Source organism: Ambystoma mexicanum, chromosome 6p (assembly GCF_040938575.1).
Source record: "Ambystoma mexicanum isolate Mex_15411 chromosome 6p, UKY_AmexF1_1, whole genome shotgun sequence".
NCBI lineage: Eukaryota > Metazoa > Chordata > Amphibia > Caudata > Ambystomatidae > Ambystoma > Ambystoma mexicanum.
Window position 1 is genome coordinate 40,074,925 of NC_090935.1, and position 16,470 is coordinate 40,091,394.

The window sequence follows — 16,470 nt, forward strand, 5'->3', positions numbered from 1 at the left end:
CGGTGTGTGTTCTCCCCGCTCTTTTATTCAATTGACACCTCTGTCTATCCCAACTGAAACAGCAGAGAGGTACATTGTGGAAAACAGCCCCTCTTTGAGGAAGCCTGAGTCTTGTACTCAGGGGAGCTGGGATGGAAGGCTGAATATCGATTCTTGTACCACCATCATCTCCAAGGTCACTTCTCTGCATCTTCGGCCTATTTCGGAGTGGTGAGTAACAGAAATGAGGAACATGTGGATTGATGTAAAATGATGTATGTTACATGTTGTTTGTTGATGTGTTGAGAAATATTTTAAAGGTTTGTATAAACCGTATGAAAAAAATTTAAAAAAAGTAATCTCCTTTGCGGGCAAAACTTTATCCTCTGTGGAGGAAAAATTCAACGATTGTGAGAAGGCACTTCTGGCAACGGTGTGGGCATTGAAGAATTACCTCCCGTTTATCCAGGGGGAACACATCATAGTGGAGACTCCACACCAGCCTTTGCAATACCTCCAAAGTGACAGAATCCGAGCCGGAAATGTGAGTAATTCCCGAATTACTTCCTGGATTCTGTCAATGCAAGGCTTTACTGTGGAGGTCAGAAATGGCCAAAACAAGAAGAGTCCCCTCGCGCAAGGTCTGGCTGACTTTCATGATTGTGCCAGAGAAAACTGTCTCGAAGACGAAAGTCTAAAAATCAAGGAGGACATGGAGGCATACCTTAATTCCCCCCACAAAGTCTTTCAAGAAGACAAGTGTGAGGGAATGCCCACTGTCTATGTGGATGGATGCTCTTACCATGTTGACAACAACGGAGTAGGGAATGCATGGGTGAATGAGTCCCCAGAACCCTCCGCTGGATACAAGATTGGTCCCCGAAGTAGTCAGGTGGCAGAGTTGATGGCTGTGTATCAAGCCATCCTCACTGCGGTCCAACATCAACTCCACGAACTGGTCATAATCACAGATTCGGACTATGTACGGAACGGGTTCGTGGAGCACCTGGTTAATTGGAAAGCTAGAAGCATGTTATGTGCTAATAACAAACCCTTGAAACATGGGAAGTTAATCCAAAACATTGATGATCTGGTCACCTCGAACGGGATGACCATCTACTGGAAGAAGATCAATGGCCATTCCAAAGTAGAGGGACCCGACAAAACTGGAAATGACTTAGCTGATCAGCTGGCCAAAACCGGGGCCATCCAAGGGGATCTAATAGAGATTGAGTCCCTGTTGGGGGAAATCCAGGTCACTGCTATCACTAGGTCCCAGACAAATGCTCACAAAGATCTTTCAACTGCACAATGGAGTAAGGAGACCCCAGATGCTGATTTGATTACGGCTCAGAAGGGGGATCCAATAATTGGTAAGTTTTACCAACACATTGAGGACCCTGAGAACTTTCCCCTGACGGATACCGATTACATTGGGAAAGAGGACCTTAGAGTGTTGATGAAATGTCCAAAAATTTTCCGAATCCAAGACGATTTGTTGGTAAGGAAATCCCAAGCTGGCCATGATCAGTGGATGGTCCCTACCTCATTCCGAAGCCTGATGTTAAGTCACACCCATGATGCGGCCACCGCCGGTCATAGGGGGTTTCACACAACACTTGAGATCGTAAGAGAGTTTGCATACTGGCCACACATGGGGCAGGACCTCAACCAATACTTGAAGGGGTGTCTTGTGTGTGCACAATTTCAGCCAACACCCCTCACACACCGTGCGCCTCTCTAAAAGAGGGGGATGACACTGCCATGGTCAGATTTGCAAGTCGACTACATAGGGCCCGTGATTCGCTCCTCTAAGGGGAATGAGTACATGTTGACGGTGACATGCTTATTTACTAAATGGGTGAAATGTCTCCCGGCCCCAAACTGCAAGGCAGAAACAGCAGCTGCCCTGATCATCATCCACATCTTTTCGCGTTTTGGTCTACCCCAAAGGATTGAGTCAGACAGAGGTAGCCACTTCACCAGCGAAGTAATGACAAAGATGTGGGAGATACTGGGGGTTAAAAGGAAGCTACACATTGCTTACCGGCCAGCCTCTTCTGGTGCAGTAGAACGTTACAACTGAACCATTGTGAGCATCTTAAAAAAGTTAGTGGCAGATTCTGGGCCAAGTTGGGATATCCGATTACCTCTTGTCCTAATGGCCATCAGATCTACCCCTTCATCTGCAACTAAAATGTCACTGTTTGAGCTGATGACTGGATGCAGGATGGTGCTTCCCCAGCATTTGCTCTACAGGACCCAAGAGCAAACATTGATAAATGCCTCCACAACTCACGAGTATGTTGAAAATTTAAGGAAACACCTTCAAAATGCTTTTGCCTATGCTCAGCGAAACCTAGAAAGATCAGCCGATAGCATTAAAACTCATGATTTGAAGACTACTAGGAAAGAATACAATGTGGGAGACCGGGTCTATATATACAATTTCCAAAGGAACCAGGCCAAACAGCGGAAATTTCTGCCTACATGGAAGGGAACTTTTGAAATTGTAGACAAGATCTCCCCAGTCGCCTACAAGATCCGCATCCCCAAAGGCAGTTTGGCGGAAGGGGAAGACAAGTGTGTCTATATAAATCAGCTAAGGTGTTGCCCTCCCAGGCACACTCTGCAGCAACTGGAGGAGTCCTCTGGATCCTCAGAGGGGGCCGCTCCAGAGTAATATAATTCCAACCCTAAAATATTCCACATATAGCCTATAAAAGTCTATGATTCTTTAATGCAAATGTCTCCTGATGTATAAATTGTATATGTTCGCCCCACCATTAATAGTGGTGGGGAAATGTCTACGAATATGTTTCTGCCGCTTTTGCTTTGTCATCCTAGGAGAGGTGAAACCATGGAGACTGACCAAGGAGGACAACCCGGGGACCGGGAGCAAAGATCCGAGGGGACCGGGGTACCGCCCAATACTCCCATCAGGACCGGCGAGGAGAACCGATCGATCCACCCTGATGGAGGAAAAGAGGCTGAACTGTGCCATCTGCGGAATCGGAAGAAGATGATGCAGACATACCAGCGCGTGGATCAAAACATCCTTTGCACCCGACTCCCCCTCGACTCGAAATCAAAGTGCAGTTGGGCGGGGGGGCTCGTCAGGTGTCTTGACCCACGTTTGAATTATTATGCTGCAACATTTGGTGCTGTGGGCTTAGAAAATCCAAGATGACGGAAAAGCCCACATTTGCGCAGGAATCCAGGAAAACCGCGCAGTTTTTGCGCACACCAAAATCGCGCCTGACCTGCCACCCACCAGTGTGAGCATGATGGGCCAGAAGTGCCATGAGTGAAACGTGGTGCCAAAGGAAAAACAGCAGTGCCTGTTAGCTCAAAAAGCGCTTTGAAATCACCTTTGTTTCTCTGAATGCAAGCTCGAATTGCCTATTTCAAACAGTGCAAGATATTCAAAAATCTTACTGAACACCAGCAGACGTCTGGTAGAATGAAGTCTTGTGTGCATACCAAATCTGGAAAGATGAAGAGCCTAAAATAATGTTCATAACAAAACTAGCTGAGGTGTGGATGTCAGCAGCTTAAGTGAAATGGGATTTAAATCCACTAAAATCGAAATGTTTAAAATAAATGAGTGCCCTACTTTTGGGTGTCACATAGGTTGCAAATGCTTAAATGTCATGGTTTTGAACTTAGAATCAGCGTTCTAGCTGCATTGTGTCAAAATTGTAAGTTTGATTTGAATGAAGAAAAATGGGAACAAAAGTGACCTTTGGCTGAAGCCTGGCTTAAAGGGATTGAATTCTGCCTGGCAACTACCACCGACAGGAGTTGAAACTTGCCCAGCAACTGCATTCACAGGCCTGACCTGCTTTCTGCTGCCCCACTAAAAGGAGATCACACCTCTCTGATTGAATCAGGGGAGGAGTACCTGGGACTGCAGTGAAACAGAACAATGAACTTCCCTTTGCTCCAAGCAATTGCTAAATCAGGTCGTAAATGGCTTCCTCTTGGAAGGAAATGGGTTGGGGCACTGCCTCTGTGAGCCAGCTGAGCTTGGAGGAAGTGGACAAACCAGAAATTCCCCCATGTGCTTTGGGAAACCACACCCCTCTGGGCCAGAGCATAATTTTAGAAAGATGGATAATTCATACTACATAATTGTCAAAATTATATCAAAAATATCATGATTCCTGTGATTTTTCTGTGCACATTTTAAGAGGTGTTAGGACTCTGTGGTATGTTCTGGGGGGTAGTAGCGGAAAATAGGATATTACTCCAAATGTATGTATGTTAAAAATCTGACACTTCATCATCTGATGCCCATATTCCTTGCGCACATTTGTGTAAATTCAGGAAAGGTTTAGAGGTTGTGTTCTGGATGAAAAGGGCAGAATTCTTTCAAAAGAGAACACATCTTACAAAGACAGAGATCGGATGGTTTGGCGCTACAGAAAATATGTTAACTGGACATATAATATTAGAAAAATTGTACATAGATAAATATGCATTTAAGTCAAAAATAGATTTGTGTGCAAAGTGACAAGGGGAGTGTTCTTTCTGTATGCCATAAAAATGATGCCTGATGACATGGGATGGCTCACAATTCTGTTCCCCAGTCAGGCGACAGAGAATCCTATAGCCTATTAGGATCCTCAGAGGGTTGGGCATAGAAAGTCAGCCTTCCCACCCACTTTCAAAAGACATAAAACGAACCACTGAAAGCCAGATAGGGACTGCTCCTTCCAATTTCTTGCGAAGCACTTTGCCGGACCAGACAATATCCAGAAGGACCATATCCAGAACTTAGACTCCAGATAGATTCCAGAACTTTGAAGCAGAAGGCCTACTGCAAGCTAAAAGTATTCTCAGCTGGCCTTACAATTTTGCAAACTGATTTACCCCAGACTTCCAAGGGGCACATCAGAATAAAACAGCCGGGCTGTGCTGTTTGATTCTGGCTAGAAGCCTGTGCCAGAACCCAGAAAGCAGAGCTGTATCCAGAACCACAGACCAGACCCAGACCCGACCGCTGTGCAGTGCTAATAGAAGACCAGACCGCTGTGCAGTGCCAAGAACTTTTGCCAGAACCAGAGAACCAGACCCAGAGAGCAGAGCTGACCCAGATAGCTGTGACTTCAGAACCACCTGCCGGAAGTCCAGTCCAAACCTGACCAGATCTTGACGGCCTAGTTCAAATTTATAGTGGGAGTATCCCGCGAGAACTGTGCAGAACCAATCTCTTAGTTTAAAATAATCTGATTCAAACCAATTCAACTTGCCTAGAACTGCATTAGAAATCGTGTGTTCATTCTGTGATTTCAAAGCTGTGAAAGTGTCATTTGTCATTCTGAGCTTTACTTTAGTTTTGAGAATCTACCTCCACTAAATTGTCCGTACCTTTTGAACCATACGTGCTAGGAACGAGATTTATCTTAAAGCTAAGAATCTAAGCTTTCCAAAAAGCCCAAACCCGATAGTTTTTCCGTAATCGCGCTCGACGCACTCGGAAAAAGTGCCGCGAATTGCAATTTGACTCAAACTTCTTCACCTGTCAAAAATCGCTGTCTTTTGCTTCCATTGCTGAAATTCGTTTTCAACCTGATAATCCCTCATGAATCATTGCTAGTGTTGACCTGAACTAATTCAAAGTAGCTGTCACCCACCCTGAATCTCCTAGAGGGAATTAAAATCATTTTTAGCATATTTTCACTTCATTGCAAATCACATTAAAGGTATTTCTGCATGTTTTAAAAGCATACCGGTTGCTCTAAGCTTGCTAGGGGGGATCTAGAATGTGTATTGCATTTGATTGTATTCCTGAAAACTGTGTGCTCGCCTTCCACTCTTTATATTGCATAAGGAGGGAGTGAATTCCCACAAGGGGAAAAGTGATTATATTATCTCTTGTTGAAACCATATCAGTTTATCCCTGTGCTGCATTCTTTTCCATCATTGCATTTCCTTGAAACCATAAAGTGTTCTCAGCTACCTTATCCTTTCTATACCAACTCCTAGGTGATTTAAAAAAAGTGTGCTAGTGTAATATTATCCATTATTGATCACTGGCATATTCATAAGTGTGCTATCAAATAATAATTTATTTATAAAAGTGTGATATATATATTGTTTAATTTTTAAAATAAATCTTTTAATTTGCAAAACAAACCTACTTCTTGGCTCAGTGAGGTCAGGGGGATTCAAAGAGAAGGGCGTTATACAAGGGTTTATCATCCAGATCTATGAAGTTGTCATAAAAATATATAAATAAGGGCTTCCCTTGGGCATCCCAGACTAGGCATTGACTTGGAGTGCTGAATTGAAGTCACTTAACAATATTATACACCAACATACACTGTACACAGATCTCCTCCATCACATCACATTGGGAGAAAAATAGTCCTATCCCTAAGGGAAAGAAAATGAAGGAGAAGGAAAAGAGCAAATATTTATTTCTGGGAAACCCTAACCATTATAAAATACCTTCCATGGTTCTAGGGAAGAAAATCTGGGCTAATCTAGATAGCGGGGGCAAGGGTTGCTCAATGCATCCCAAGTTTCTATCTGAAGGGGGGAAAGAGATTTCCGAGAAGGACGTTCAGTGCATACATGGGCATAAGGAAACCTACCCACAGATAAAAGTACCCGTAACCATCTTGGGTAATGCTCTGTGGCTTACAGTGGCATTAATTTCCAAAATAACGGGCCAGTTAGTCGTAGGCACTACTGTTCCACAGTTCCATGAATGGGTCTCCCATGTTGCCAAATAGGAGTAGGAATGAAAACAAAAAAAGGTAGTACTACAACTTCGAATAAACTATCCTCCATGAAGGCGTGAGAAACCCTGTCATCATTTTTAGGAGGGATAGCCACCAATGTAAGGGGGGGGGCGTATGTGACGATTCACAAGGTTTTTCCTCTGCTCCCCTAGGGGTGGTATAATACAGGAGGACCTCATGAGGAGGACTCACCCTCTGGGGATAAGTATGATCCCCTTGGGTACAGCATATTACATAACATAACAGAACTCTCTCACATGCCTTAGCACCCCCTCAATTGCCAACCACTATATTGCTAGTAAACCAAGGTATTTCTGTGAGAGCAGGAATACAACTAAGATAGAAAGAACTAGGACGAAGAAGATCATAGAAAGCATAAGGATTACTGACTTTCCAGGTACTGAGACGAGGTAGATCACGGGAGGCATGAGGAATACTAATAATCTATTGACAACAGGTGTTCACGTTACGCTGTGGTGGAGCAAGGCCCATAACAAGGTATGGGAACAATGACTCGTATTTACCTTAGACTCTGGTCAGAGACCCAAGGAGTTTCCAAGTACGTGGTGGACCCAAGGAAAGGGTTCTGCAGAGGATGCCAGAGGGAAGGTAAGTCAGCGATGTGCCTGCGTTGACAGGACCGAGGTCAGCTGCAACTAGGTGAGGCAGTGTCAAGAAACTTCAACATGCGAAGATGCTGCAGAAGCAGTGAAGAAGCCAACTGTTGTAGGAAGAGGGAAGGAGGCTAACCCCATTCCCTAGAGGGACCGGCGCCATGCAAGCAAGTCCCGGATGGTAACGGGAAGCACAGGCATACTGGTATGGATGTGGGATAAGTTAAGAGGTCTCAGCTTCAGGTCAGTGCAAGTGCTTTGAGGGTCTGGGACCCGAAGAAAAGTAAAGAGTGCATTCAAGGGAAGCTTCCTCATACCAGATGCTGGGATAACACCTCTGAACACCAGAGAATAGTCTGGGACCCTGAGATAACTTTGTTGATTCTGTGAAAAAGTGCAAAGGCAAAACCCAAGTGAGAAAATAACTCTTAAAACACCAGGAGAAGGGTGTCATTCTCCTGGTGTGAAAATCAAAGCCAGTCAAGTAAGCTGAAGAGGTGCCAGGGGAAGGCAGTCATTGCCCCTGGGCATTGGGGAGTGCTGATCTATGCAAGCAGACGGGAGACAGTCTCCTGGTAGACAAAGCTGATTATACAGAGTGCTGGAGTGAACAGCCAGGGGAATGGAGGACATTTTTGGAACATCATCATACAGCAGGAGAAGGGATTCATTATCCTAGGGAGAGAACTTTCTGTGATTTGCTGCAGGCCAGGGGAGGGAGTTATTTCCCTGGTATTGTCTTTGCAAGAGAACATTGAGGAAATGCTACCCATACCCCAGGAGAAGGGAGCCATTCTCCTGACGAAAGAGCTTTCTGTTGGACCATATTAGTTTTATTTGTAGTGTAAGGGTTAGAAATAGGTTTTGACACAGGGGGTAGATTTTAATTTGGACAGGCATTCTGACAGTTCCTTGACATTTAGTTTGAGGCAGGGACACCACTCTTAAAGATTGGGATAGAGAGGGTTTCATTTTCACTAATAAGAGTCTTTAACCACATATATGCCACCTTTGTGTTACTCATACACAATACATTGTAATACAATGCGTATACACACACTGCATTTGAAGCAAATATGTTTCAATTGTGGTGAGTATTTGTGGGATATGGCTTTGTAAATAACATTTTTCCCTTTTATATATGTTTCTGAATTTATTTGTTTGTCATCTTTTATGGGACCACTTAATTGGCTTTATTTGTTTGGTTAATTTATCGCAATTTAAATAAATAGACTATCAATCACACTTTTTTCCATTTAAAGTCCCAGCTATTGTTCCCAAATATGGACACACCCTTGGGTTTGGCTATACAATCTATGATGAATCCCAGGGTATTGTCACTGCTCCCATCGAGGGAGCCCCTTCCCATGGGGCAGGGTGGTGAGGCTGCAACCTGAGAATCCCCTGGGGGTAGTACTCAGTGGGTGGTCATGTGACCAGTGATGGTAGCCTTGGGAGAATGCAGTATTCACCCCCTCCATGTTTGTCCCCTCTTTCCTCTCACCCCACTCACTCCCCTGTGGTCCCCCACACCTCTATGTATCTCTGTAGAGTAGAGGACTTCCTTCATACAGATCATACTGGGAAGAGGAAAAATGAGGCCTACCCAAGTGGACTGCATACAATCACTGACACAAAGAAGATCTGGAAAGGAGGAAAAAGCCCACTGTGGAACCAACATACGCAGTATAGTCTAGTTAAGGCAGCCCTGGTGATATAAAGCAAGGATGGTGGCTCAAGCTTTCATGCCTGGGGCCCTAATCTCTGGAACCAGCTTCCTCCTGCCCTCAAGGGCTGGGAGCCAACAGCCCAAGTTAAAAAAAAACAACTAAAGACGCATCTGTTTGACTTAAGGCCATGATAGATTCTACTCTCCAACTTGCCTAGACCTTTCCCTCATGTTATGACCTTTACTCAATTCCTGTTGCAATTGTCTTGTGAGCACTTTGAGGCCCATGGGTGTAAGGCGCAATACAAAAAATCCAATAGATAGATAGATAGATAGATAGATAGATAGATAGATAGATAGATAAATGGAAGCGCTTCCAAGTTTCCAATAGTACCTTGTCAAGCCAGCCCTGGAGGAGCAAGCAACCACACACCGGTTCCAGGGCGAGAGACCCAAGGGGGAACGAGATGCTGTCGAGGATGGAAGAGTGTCTCCAGTATGTCAATGGAGCACGGGCTTGTCCAATGAAGAGAGAGCCTACCGCTGCAGAGCCACCGAGAGCATGACGCCAAACATGTAAGCAACAAAGAAGCCCTGCTCTACTCCTAGGACAGACCAGAGATTGCAACAACATTTCTAGAAGGCAGGTAAAGGGTCGGGCCAACTGGTGGGATACAGAGTGGGCCAAATAGATTAGAGAGAGATGTACCAATATCCTGAGAGGCAGAAAGGGATGGCCAAAGAATTGTAAAAACTGGAACAAATGCTTCCGAAATATCCTATGTGGAACAGTACCTGGCAGGCCTGTTAAATTGGACATTGGGTAAAGCAGGGGCAGAGGGCCTATGAAAGCAGCCCACCAGGGTCTGGGACTCATATGAAGGTTGGGAAGTCCCACCAGAACAGCACACCAGGGTACTTGGGAATACACCTCTGATACTTGGGAATTGTGTTTTCTCACCAAGAACTGAACATTTGAAATCTGTATCCAGAATGAGAGACGCCTCCTTCCAGACCAACAAGATGCCCAGTTTTAACTTGGTTAGTCTACAGTGCAAGGGACGGAAATAGCTTTGGACACAGGACGATGGACATTTTACTTTACTGGACATTCTGACAGGCTGTGGGAAGGCAGTCATTCCCCTGGTATTGTCTTTGCAAGAGAACATTGAGGGAATGCTACCCATACACCAGCAGAAGGGAGTCATTCTCCTGGGGAGGGAACGTTCTGTGAGATTGCTGCAGGCCAGGGGAAGGCAGTCATTCCCCCGGTATTGTCTGTGCAAGAGAACATTGAGGGAATGATACCCATACACCAGCAGAAGGGAATCGTTCTCCTGGGGAGAGAACATTCTGTGAGATTGCTGCAGGCCAGGGGAAGGCAGTCATTCCCCCTGGTATTGTCTTTGCAAGAGAACACTGAGGGAATGCTACCCATACACCAGCAGAAAGGAGTTATTCTCCTGGGGGGGGGGAACGTTCTGTGAGATTATTGCGGGCCAGGGGAAGGCAGTCATTCCCCCGGTATTGTCTTTGCAAGAGAACATTGAGGGAATGCTACACATACACCAGCAGAAGGGAGTCATTCTCCTGGGGAGAGAACATTCTGTGAGATTGCTGCAGGCCAGGGGAAGGCAGTCAATCCCCACGTATTGCTTTGCAAAAGAACATTGAGGGAACGCTACCCATACACCAGCAGAAGGGAGTCATTCTCCTGGGGAGGGAACATTCTGTGAGATTGCTGCAGGCCAGGGGAAGGCTGTCATTCCCCCGGTATTGTCTTTGCAAGAATACATTGAGGGACCACTAGCCATACACCAGCAGAAGGGAGTCATTCTCCTGGGGAGGGAACGTTCTGTGAGATTGCTGCAGGCCAGGGGAAGGCAGTCATTCCCCCTGGTATTGTCTTTGCAAGAGAACATTGAGGGAATGCTACCCATACACCAGCAGAAGGGAGTCATTCTCCTGGGGAGGGAACGTTCTGTGAGATGGCTGCAGGCCAGGGGAAGGCAGTCATTCCCCCTGGTATTGTCTTTGCAAGAGAACATTGAGGGAACGCTACCCATAGAACAGCAGAAGGGAGTCATTCTCCTGGAGAGAGAACATTCTGTGAGATTATTGTAGGCCAGGGGAATGCAGTCTTTCCCCAGGTATTGTCTTTGCAAGAGAACATTGAGGGAATGCTACCATACACCAGCAGAAGGGAGTCATTCTCCTGGGGAGGGAACGTTCTGTGAGATTGCCGCAGGCCATGGGAAGGCAGTGATTCCCCCTGGTATTGTCTTTGCAAGAGAACATTGAGGGAACCCTACCCATATAATAGCAGAAGGGAATAATTCTCCTGGAGAGAGAACATTCTGTAAGATTATTGAGGGCCAGGGGAAGGCAGTCATTCCCCGGTATTGTCTTTGTAAGAGAACATTGAGGAAATGCTACCCATACTGCAGCAGAAGGGAGTCATTCTCCTGGGGAGGGAATGTTCTGTGGGATTGCTGCAGGCTAGGGGAAGGCATTCATTACCCCTGGTATTGTCTTTGCAAGAGAACATTGAGGGAACGCTACCCATATAACAGCAGAAGGGAGTCATTCTCCAGGAGAGAGAACATTCTGTGAGATTATTGCGGGCCAGGGGAAGGCAGTCATTCCCCTGGTATTGTGTTTGCAAGAGAACATTGAGGGAATGCTACCCGTACACCAGCAGAAGGGAGTCATTCTCCTGGGCAGGGAACGTTTTGTGAGATTGCTGCAGGCCAGGGGAAGGCAGTCATTCCCCCTGCTATTGTCTTTGCAAGAGAACATTGAGGGAACACTACCCATATAACAGCAGAAGGGAATCATCTCCTGGAGAGAGAACATTCTGTGAGATTATTGCGGGCCAGGGGAAGGCAGTGATTCCCCCGGTATTGTCTTTGTAAGAGAATGTTGAAGGAATGCTACCCATACACCAGCAGAAGGGAGTCATTCTCCTGGGGAGAGAACATTCTGTGAGATTGCTGCAGGCCAGGGGAAGGCAGTCATTCCCCCTGGTATTGTCTTTGCAAGAGAACATTGAGGGAACGCTACACATACACCAGCAGAGGGAGTCATTCTCCTGGGGAGGGAACGTTCTGTGAGATTGCTGCAGTCCAGGGGAAGGCAGTCATTCCCCCTGGTATTGTCTTTGCAGGAGAACATTGAGGGAACGCTACCCATATAACAGCAGAAGGGAGTCATTCTCCTGGAGAGAGAACATTCTGTGAGATTATTGTGGGCCAGGGGACGGCAGTCATTCCACAGGTATTGTCTTTGCAAGAGAACGTTGAGGGAATTCTACCCATACACAAGCAGAAGGGAGTCAGGGAGTCATTCTCCTGGGGAGGGAACGCTCTGTGAGATTGCTGCAGGCCATGGGAAGGCAGTTATTCCCCCTCCCTGGTATTGTCTTTGCAAGAGAACATTGAGGGAACCCTACCCATATAATAGCAGAAGGGAATAATTCTCCTGGAGAGAGAACATTCTGTGAGATTATTGAGGACCAAGGGAAGGCAGTCATTCCCCGGTATTGTCTTTGCAAGAGAACATTGAGGGAATGCTACCCATTCAGCAGCAGAAGGGAGCCATTCTCCTGGGGAGGGAACGTTCTGTGGGATTGCTGCAGGCCAGGGGAAGGCAGTCATTCCCCCTGGTATTGTCTTTGCAAGAGAACATTGAGGGAACGCTACCCATATAACAGCAGAAGGGAGTCATTCTCCTGGAGAGAGAACATTCTGTGAGATTATTGCAGGCCAGGGGAAGGCAGTCATTCCCCCAGTATTGTCTTTGCAAGAGAAGATTGAGGGAATGCTACCCGTACACCAGCAGATGGGAGTCATTCTCCTGGGGAGGGAACGTTTCCTGAGATTGCTGCAGGCCAGGGGAAGGCAGTCATTCCCCCTGGTATTGTCTTTGTAAGAGAACATTGAGGGAACACTACCCATATAACAGCAGAAGGGAGTAATCTCCTGGAGAGAGAACATTCTGTGAGATTATTGCGGGCCAGGGGAAGGCAGTGATTTCCCCGGTATTGTATTTGTAAGAGAACATTGAAGGAATGCTACTGATACACCATCAGAAGGGAGTCATTCTCCTGGCGAGAGAACATTCTGTGAGATTGCTGCAGGCCAGGGGAAGGCTGTCATTCCCCCGGTATTGTCTTTGCAAGAATACATTGAGGGACCACTAGCCATACACCAGCAGAAGGGAGTCATTCTCCTGGGGAGGGAACGTTCTGTGAGATTGCTGCAGGCCAGGGGAAGGCAGTCATTCCCCCTGGTATTGTCTTTGCAAGAGAACATTGAGGGAATGCTACCATACACCAGCAGAAGGGAGTCATTCTCCTGGGGAGGGAACGTTCTGTGAGATTGCCGCAGGCCATGGGAAGGCAGTGATTCCCCCTGGTATTGTCTTTGCAAGAGAACATTGAGGGAACCCTACCCATATAATAGCAGAAGGGAATAATTCTCCTGGAGAGAGAACATTCTGTGAGATTATTAAGGGCCAGGGGAAGGCAGTCATTCCCCGGTATTGTCTTTGTAAGAGAACATTGAGGAAATGCTACCCATACTGCAGCAGAAGGGAGTCATTCTCCTGGGGAGGGAATGTTCTGTGGGATTGCTGCAGGCTAGGGGAAGGCATTCATTACCCCTGGTATTGTCTTTGCAAGAGAACATTGAGGGAACGCTACCCATATAACAGCAGAAGGGAGTCATTCTCCAGGAGAGAGAACATTCTGTGAGATTATTGCGGGCCAGGGGAAGGCAGTCATTCCCCTGGTATTGTGTTTGCAAGAGAACATTGAGGGAATGCTACCCGTACACCAGCAGAAGGGAGTCATTCTCCTGGGGAGGGAACGTTTTGTGAGATTGCTGCAGGCCAGGGGAAGGCAGTCATTCCCCCTGCTATTGTCTTTGCAAGAGAACATTGAGGGAACACTACCCATATAACAGCAGAAGGGAATCATCTCCTGGAGAGAGAACATTCTGTGAGATTATTGCGGGCCAGGGGAAGGCAGTGATTCCCCCGGTATTGTCTTTGTAAGAGAATGTTGAAGGAATGCTACCCATACACCAGCAGAAGGGAGTCATTCTCCTGGGGAGAGAACATTCTGTGAGATTGCTGCAGGCCAGGGGAAGGCAGTCATTCCCCCTGGTATTGTCTTTGCAAGAGAACATTGAGGGAACGCTACACATACACCAGCAGAGGGAGTCATTCTCCTGGGGAGGGAACGTTCTGTGAGATTGCTGCAGTCCAGGGGAAGGCAGTCATTCCCCCTGGTATTGTCTTTGCAGGAGAACATTGAGGGAACGCTACCCATATAACAGCAGAAGGGAGTCATTCTCCTGGAGAGAGAACATTCTGTGAGATTATTGTGGGCCAGGGGACGGCAGTCATTCCACAGGTATTGTCTTTGCAAGAGAACGTTGAGGGAATTCTACCCATACACAAGCAGAAGGGAGTCAGGGAGTCATTCTCCTGGGGAGGGAACGCTCTGTGAGATTGCTGCAGGCCATGGGAAGGCAGTGATTCCCCCTCCCTGGTATTGTCTTTGCAAGAGAACATTGAGGGAACCCTACCCATATAATAGCAGAAGGGAATAATTCTCCTGGAGAGAGAACATTCTGTGAGATTATTGAGGACCAAGGGAAGGCAGTCATTCCCCGGTATTGTCTTTGCAAGAGAACATTGAGGGAATGCTACCCATTCAGCAGCAGAAGGGAGCCATTCTCCTGGGGAGGGAACGTTCTGTGGGATTGCTGCAGGCCAGGGGAAGGCAGTCATTCCCCCTGGTATTGTCTTTGCAAGAGAACATTGAGGGAACGCTACCCATATAACAGCAGAAGGGAGTCGTTCTCCTGGAGAGAGAACATTCTGTGAGATTATTGCAGGCCAGGGGAAGGCAGTCATTCCCCCAGTATTGTCTTTGCAAGAGAACATTGAGGGAATGCTACCGGTACACCAGCAGATGGGAGTCATTCTCCTGGGGAGGGAACGTTTCCTGAGATTGCTGCAGGCCAGGGGAAGGCAGTCATTCCCCCTGGTATTGTCTTTGTAAGAGAACATTGAGGGAACACTACCCATATAACAGCAGAAGGGAGTAATCTCCTGGAGAGAGAACATTCTGTGAGATTATTGCGGGCCAGGGGAAGGCAGTGATTTCCCCGGTATTGTATTTGTAAGAGAACATTGAAGGAATGCTACCGATACACCATCAGAAGGGAGTCAATCTCCTGGGGAGGGAACGTTCTGTGAGATTGCTGCATGCCAGGGAAAGGCATTCATTCCCCCTGGTATTGTCTTTGCAAGAGAACATTGAGGGAACCTTACCCATATAACAGCAGAAGGGAGTCATTCTCCTGGAGAGAGAACATTCTGTGAGATTATTGCGGGCCAGGGGAAGGCAGTCATTCCCCCGGTATTGTCTTTGCAAGAGAACATTAAGGGAATGCTACCCATACACCAGCAGAATGGAGTCATTCTCCTGGGGAGGGAACGTTCTGGGAGATTAGTGCAGGCCATGGAAAAGCAGTCATTCCCCCTGGTATTGTCTTTGCAAGAGAACATTGAGGGAACACTATACATATAACAGCAGAAGGGAGTCATTCTCCTGCAGAGAGAACATTCTGTGAGACTATTGCAGGCCAGGGGAAGGCAGTCATTCCCCCGGTATTGTCTTTGCAAGAGAACATTGAGGGAATGCTATCCATACACCGGCAGAAGGGAGTCAATCTCCCGGGGAGGGAACGTTCTGTGAGATTGCTGCAGGCCAGGGGAAGGCCGTCATTCCCCCTGGTATTGTCTTTGCAAGAGAACATTGAGGGAACGCTACCCATATAACAGCAGAAGGGAGTCATTCTCCTGGAGAGAGAACATTCTGTGAGATTATTGCGGGCCAGGGGAAGGCAGTCATTCCCCGGTATTGTCTTTGCAAGAGAATATTGAGGGAATGCTACCCATACACCAGCAGAAGGGAGTCAATCTCCTGGGGAGGGAACGTTCTGTGAGATTAGTGCAGGCCAGGGAAAGGCAGTCATTCCCCCTGGTATTGTCTTTGCAAGAGAGCATTGAGGGAACACTACCCATATAACAGCAGAAGGGAGTCATTCTCCTGGAGAACATTCTGTGAGATTATTGCGGGCCAGGGGAAGGCAGTCATTCCCCGGTATTGTCTTTGCAAGAGAACATTGACGGAATGCTACCCATACACCAGCAGAAGGGAGTCATTCTCCTGGGGAGGGAACGTTCTGTGAGATTAGTGCAGGCCAGGGAAAGTCAGTCATTCCCCCTGGTATTGTCTTTGCAAGAGAACATTGAGGGAACGCTATCCATATAACAGCAGAAGGGAGTCATTTTCCTGGAGAGAGAACATTCTGTGAGATCATTGCGGGCCAGGGGAAGGCAGTCATTCCCCCGGTATTGTCTTTGGAAGAGAACATTGATG